Source organism: Aotus nancymaae, unplaced genomic scaffold (genome assembly GCF_030222135.1).
Source record: "Aotus nancymaae isolate 86718 unplaced genomic scaffold, 86718_ANA_hifiasm-v0.15.2.pri h1tg000008l, whole genome shotgun sequence".
Taxonomy (NCBI): Eukaryota; Metazoa; Chordata; class Mammalia; order Primates; family Aotidae; genus Aotus; species Aotus nancymaae.
In genome coordinates this window covers 12735258-12742854 of record NW_026988419.1, presented here as the reverse complement: position 1 = coordinate 12742854, position 7597 = coordinate 12735258, and positions in this window count along the sequence as shown.

Sequence of the window (7597 nt, the reverse complement as noted above, 5' to 3'; positions counted from 1 at the left end):
TGAGCACTAAATGAGTTGGTGTTTATAAAAGACGACAAAAATAGGTATTTGGTTCTCAAAAAATGACTTGTATCCATTTTTATAATAATTATTGTGACTACTATTATTGTGATATGTTACTGTTACAACAAAAATCCCATTATTTATAGCCATAGCTTATTTTTAGAAACAAAGAAAAAAGTCTGTGTTATGGCTAGATTTACAATGAATAAACTACTCATTTTTTATTTTAAGCAAGTGTGACATTTCATGGAAACATCAAAGTTTCTCTTTTTAAAAAGTGTACATCATGGGATGTTTGACAGAAAAATAGTTCTTTTATAAAATATTTGACTCTGAAGTAGTACTAAAATATTTTCTAATAATTCAAAGACTAAGATCTAGCATAATGATTGGTTTTTCTTCTTCAGACAGTGTTTTTGTTTTGTTTTGTTTTGTTTACTATATTTGCAGTCTAAAGTTAGAAGTGTATGTAGATGGCAATGAATTCTAGGAACAAATTAAAAACATGCTAAATTAAATATAAATTTATATGTTAAACACATGTAAAATACAGAAGTGAATGTAAAATTAAACATATATAGTGTGTACATTATATATATGTCATATTTATATATATATCATTTTGTTTTAATCAAATTTCATATATAGTCATGAAAAGTGCATGTATCATTAAAAGCAGTGGGTTTGCCATCTACTCTTCATTAGAATAAAAGAGTAAGGATAGATTGAAAAGAAACAAAGAAAAGATAAAAATAAAAATTCATATGTATAGAAAAAATACTGTTTATTAGCAAAAAGAATTGGAAAACTTGAAGATCCAGTTATAGTATCATGATTAAGCCAATATTGATACTGCCTAACCTGAATATGTACACCAAGGGTCTCAAACCTTGGGCCATAGACCAGTACCAGCACTGGTGGCTGGCGTGTTAGGATCTTTGCCACACAGCAGGAAGCGAGCAGCGAGTGAGCAAGCAAAGCTTTATCTGTATTTTCAGCCACTCCCCATCAATCGCATCACCACCTGAGCTCCGCCTCCTGTCAGATCAGTGGTGGCAATTAGATTCTCAGAGGAGTGCAAATCCTATTGTGAACAGCGCAGGTGGGGGATCTAGATTGTGAGCTCCTTATGATAATCTAATGCCTGATGATATGTTACTCACCCCCAGATAGGACCATCTAGTTGCGGGAAAACAAGCTCAGGGCTCCCTATGATTCTACATCATGGTGCATTGTATAATTATTTCATTGGATATTGCAATGTAATAGTAATAGGAGAAAAATGTACAGTAAATGTAATGTGCTTGAATCATTCCCAAACCTTGCCCCCTTCCCCAGATCTGTGGAAAAATTGTCTTCCATGAAACCAGTTCCTGGTGCCGAAAAGGTTGGAAATTGCTGATAGAAACAATAGCTTCCCCTTATCTTTAGGGCATACATTCCAAGGCCCCCAGTGCAGGCCTCTAACCATGGTTTGTGGCTAGTACCAACCCTAATATACTACCTTTTTACCTATAACTATATACCTAAGTTTGATTTGTAAATGAGGCACAGTAAGAGATGAACAACAATACATAATAAAAAACAGAACAATTATAATCATATGCTGCAGTAAAAGTTATGTGAATGAGGTCTCTCTCTCTCTACAAGGTCTGTGTAATATTTTTGGACCATGGTTGACCATGGGTAACTGAAACTGATGATAAAGATAGACGACTACACTTTATCATCCAAAGCCCTCATTTTATTATTGTTAATATACATGTATTCTTCAGTTATCAGCTCAGCCAATGGTAGAAGCAACTCTAGAGCTAAGCCAGGAAGAGCTATTGATAAAGAGAGGTCTGTGATTTGAGAGGGGCTGGGTTTAACACCTGCAGCCAGGGGCCCTTGTCAATAGCTGGCCTCTGTGGCTTGGAGGCACACCTTGTCATTCATTCTTAGTAGCATTGTATCACGTTATATTCTGATAACTCTTGACTTCATGGCATACCTTTTCATATATTAGCCTGTAGATTATTTCATTTATTTCTTACAGAAACTTTAGATAGAAGAAAACAAGGCTTAGAGTAGTTAACGCGTTTTCCAAGAAAATAGCAGCTTTCAAATTCAAGGGTCTTTTTTTTCACACTACAGCTGTCTCTAAGATAAACCCAGATCGACTTCTAGTTACCCTCTTCCTCGCCTTACAAAAAAAAAAAAGAAAAGAAAAAGAAAAGGAAAAAAAAACATTGACACTGAACATCTAGGTTTGAACTATAGTAATCATAAGTACTATAGCAATCATAACTCAAATAGGCTTTAAACAATATTTATAACGTATTAAGTACTGTGCCTGCCTCATAGTAAGTGCTTCGTAAGTGTTTGCTAAATAAAAAATGAAGAAAAAAACGTTTTTCCTGAGTACAGGAATAAAACGGTGTTTTAGAACTCAGGATGGATTGATGAATATAACTCTTCTTAAAACTCTAGTCAAGGCTTACAAAGTTTCAGTTATACAAGATGAATAAATTCCAGAGATCTGCTATACAGCATAATGCCTATAGTGAATAAGATGTATGATATACTTAAAAGTTTGCGGAGAGTAGATTTTATCTTAAGTGTTCCTATCATTATCATCATCATCATCATAAGTAAAGCAGGAGGAAAATTTTAAGGTGATGAATATGCTTATGACATCGGTGGTGTTGAGGGTTTCACGGATGTACACTTACCTCTGAACTCATCAAATTATATATGTTAAACATATACAACTTTTTGTATGTCAATCTTCCTCAGTAAAGTGATTTAAAAGAAACAAACGAACAAAAAAAAAAAAACTTGAAAGGAGTAGCATGCCACAACTCCTTAAGGAAGATGTTTTATAAACCACCCATATCCACACTAAGTACTATTTGTGGAGAAAAGGTAGCACTGAATTCCAAGTGGCTGACAATTCTAGAAAATGTACGTGCCACTTTAACTGAAATCTTAGTTAGTGGTCAGTGACTCTTCAAGGATCCCTGACCTGGTTCTTTTCTGTTAGCCTCGCTAATCTGCCAACCTCCCAAAGACCCTCTCCAGAATGCACTAGTACCAGCTTATCTGGACAGACCCTTGCCACACCTTTGCAAAGCCTTCTGATTACCGAAGACCAGTATCTTCATCCAGACTTGCCGCAGGTATGGCTTCCGAGAGACTGCACATAAATATTCTGGTCCAGCCAAAGAATTCTTATGAAAATGATCTAATACTTTTCTGTACATTTTATCACATTATTCTGCAAAGAGAATATTTCCATTCTTCTCTTGCCTCTCAGATTACACCACACTGCCAGGTTCTGAGTCAAATCTTTCCACCTTCTCAGAACTTTAGCATGGGTATCAAAGAGGTTGATTTTTAAATCCTTGGTGCTATCATTTATTACCTATGTGACCCTGGGCAAACCATTTCCCACTGTGATTTTGACTTTATCTGTAAAACAGAAAATACCTACTTAGAATTTCTGTAAGGATTACTGAAAATAAATGTAAAGCATGTACTAGGAATTTAATAAATTATATTTCAAAAATTATAATTCAAGGAAGAATTACTTTTTAGCTCTTTAGAATTTATCTAGCATTACTTTTAGCATTCCTGTTTCATGCTGAGTTCATTTAAAATATATATCCACAAATTATTCGATCCTTCTTTCATCAAGACATTGTCTAATTCCTTCACCTCGAATATGGGTTGAGTGGGACTGGCCTTAGTGACTTGCTTCCAGGGAATGGGATGAACTGAGAAAGACATGATTTGATTTGCAAAGCCAGGTCGTAAAAGGTAATAGAGCTTCTTATTGGCTCTCTCTCTTTGGGGCCACTTGCCTTTGGAACACAGCTACCATGCAGATAAGGAAGCCCAGGAAACTTGGAGAAGCCCACATGGAGGAGAACTGAGGCTCCCAACCTTCAGCCTCTGCTGCACTTCCAGGCGGCAGTCAGTCCCTGTCTTTCCAGCCTTGTGAGGAGCCATCTTGGGAGCACATCCTCCAGGCCACAGCTAAGCTATTCCACTGTGCACTGAGCAGGGCAGAGACCAGCCTTCCCTGACAAACCCTGCTCAAACTGTAAATTCATGACCAGAATGAATGACTACTGTTTTTAAAAGTCACTGCACTTTGAGGCCATTTGTTACTCCACAACAGATAACAGGAACAGTACCTATATTCAGTGTCATGAGCTGGAAGTCACCATCTTACAGGCAGATGCCCAAATCTTCTTAGAGAATTTAAACATCTGCATGTTAACAACATTCAGAGCTTAATAAATGCTTTGTTATTTTTAATTAACTTAATTGATTTAGACATATATGACCAAGGGAATTATTTTTTCCTTTGTTTATTTGAATTAAACAGGTATTTATGGATAGAAAAATAAGGCATTGCAGCAAAAAAAAAAATGTTATTTTACAATTTTCTCCTTTGAGATTCTTATTTTGAAGTTGAGGTGATCAAAACAACTTTTAAGAAGCTGTTACTTAAGCTGAAAGTTACATTTTACAAGCTAGAAATTGCTTGTCACCCTGAAATATTTGGAAGAAAAAAATATATAGTATTGGAAGTTTAAATAGGTAGAGGTGACATTTTCTCATGACAGGAACTGTCTTTTTCATGTACCAGCTTTCGTTGTTCACAACTGATTATATGACAGATTGGTATCCTGAGTTTTAAAAATGAAGAACAAAATATAACCCTCTGAGTGGATTAGTTCTGAGATATGGAACATGAGTACAGCCCACTGAGTTTGGTATTTTGGAGTCTCAGAAATCCTATACTCTCCAATAAAGTAGGGAGGATGCAAGGAAGAGGGAGCTATTCAACCATTATAAATTCTTTAATCATTTCCTTTACTTTCAGGGAGAAAATAATATGAAGAGAGAAATTCTATTTCTTTTTTAAAATAACAAAGAAAATATGGTGTGGACGTGTAAGTAGACTCATGTAAATACATAGTGCCCAGTGATTTCCAAATGGTGATTGCTAGAAGAAATAGACCCCAAGGGGAAGCCCTGCTGAATGCCATGGGAAAAAGTTAACATTGAATGTAACAGCCTTAAAATCCTGCAGGCAGCTCTAGGAAGAGGCAGATGTACCAGTGGTCCTAAGACGCTTTCACATCTCCCTAAAAACCTGAGCCAAGTTTTTGAGTCATTTTCTATGCAGTATTTAAAGGCCAGAAGGAAGATGGAGGCGTCAATCTGGTTAATTTAGGCAAAAGCAGAATTTGGATTTAAATGAACCTGATGACTCTACTTGACTGTATACATTTTTTTAGCTGAGTAAACCTGATTCTAGATCATCCCTATTTATGCTAAAATGTAGGGTCAAGTTGGCATTAATTATCTCTAGGCTATTTCTCTGTGAACACAAAATATTCACTTATTAGATGTCACCTATCAAAGTTCTTTTATAGGTCTACTGTGATAGATTTCAATCCTTGACTCTGATGTTTGTAGGTAGGTCAAGAAATAATCCTATAAATGAGAAGAGAAGCAGACAGTAGAAGAACATAAATGACCATAATCTAATTACTAAATAAACATCTATTTAGTACACAATTGTCTAATTTTAAAAAGCAGAATAAGTCCCAGATTGGTATTATCCATCTTTAATTTCAGCTTTTTGGAGAGGGTGAAATATGCGTAACTGGAATGGATATTCATTTGTTGTTATGTAGAGCAGATTTACTAGTTTTTTGCTAAACTTACAAAGAAATGGATATTGTAAAAAGAACTTTCATTATAAATAATCATATCTATAATGGTAAATAATTTATAAATAATTGATAATAATTGTATGTTATATATTAGTTTTTGAAGATTATTTATAATAGAGACGCAGGTACTGAGATGAATTGGTTGCAGATCTAGTTTAGCATATAAGATGTTTACCTGCTTTCTTCCTCAACTGTACAGTCAAGGCATGATTAGACTGTGGGGAATCTAAGCTTCTTCTTTGCACGAATGAGTTTCTATGTTAACTTCAGCAGGAGAAAATAGAAATAAATTCTGTATAAATTTAGCAAAAAACTAGTAAGTCTGCTCTACATAACAACAAATGAATACCCATTCCAGTTACGCATATTTCATACTCTCCAAAAAGCTGAAATTAAAGATGGATAATACCAATCTGGGACTTATTCTGCTTTTTAAAATTAGACAATTGTGTACTAAATAGATGTTTTAAAGAAAAAGAAACTAGTTAAACTTTTGAAATCCCAACTGTCAACCAATACATTTCTACGAACTTTAAAAATGTACTTTGGCAACCATTTACCAAGACAGCTTATTTGAGGGACACTAAACAAGTCAGTTGCAGAATAAATCCGACAGATGAAACATGACTGTTCTGCCTGACTTTGCCTTATGAAGTTGCCTTGTTAGAAAATTTTTTAAGCATGCTTGGAATTTTCAGTCCTTGACATGATTTCCATGTTGATATTTAATCTGATTAAGTTTAAACCATCTGTCTATAAACATTTGGTAAATTTTTCCCTACCTTTTAAAAAAATCAGATATACAAGAAGTAAAATATAATAAACCAACCTGTGGTAATTTCATTATATTGTGGTATTTTAGGATCATTTACTGCTTGTTGGAATTAAAGCCATGTTAACATATATGTACATACGTTATACACACACACACCCACGAGTATTTTAAAAATTATTCCATAAAGTTTCTTTCTTAGGGACAATGTTTATAGATTGGCATTCAAAAACCAATGAAAACAAGATTCAATTTTAAGTTACATTTACACTTTCTTTTCTCAAGTAAAAAAACAGTTTTATTTCTTTAATATACAATATCATACAGATTAACAGGCATTGATATCAAAAGCTTTCAATGCACTTCCATTTTGAAAGTATAATAACAATGATAGTGAACGTTTTTTGCATTTTTATGCAAAAATATGTCTGTATATTAAAATATACCATTGAAATGTTCATATAAACATGGACTTTTCTTAAGTTGATATGACTGAGAAAATAAGGCTAAAAATGTCCAAAGATATATTTTTGACTGTGTTTTTGTGTACCAGTGCAATATGTGTGTGTGTGTGTACAAATAATTATTTTTATATCTAACTAGTAGACAAATGTTTCAACAGAAGGTTGAAAGAGGAAAGTCAGAATAACTCTTAAAATCTGGCACATGCTGAGATCATTTAGTGGGTTATAAAATGCCTTCTAGGTGGAGATTGCTGGCTTCATCTTGGCTTAGAAAAAGTTATAGTTTCAGAATTCTGTTTAAACTGGTAGGAGTCTTTGGTAATGGATAGGTTTAGTGTTTTCTAGGAAGAATGAAAGAAAAAAACATTATTCTTAAATATACTTTGCAAAATAACAACCTGCAGGCTGAGAAAAGTCATAAAATGGAAAACATTGCCATTCAACTGAGTAAAAATGACTTCACTCTTCTCTAAGAATGTTATTCGTATTTATTCTCCACATTAGAAGAAAAAAATAACAACCACCCTCTGCACTAATAATACCTTTTAAGTAATTCCAGTTTTTAAATGGTATTAACACCTACACAGAATCCATACCTCTATTTGTGAACAAACATTTACAAG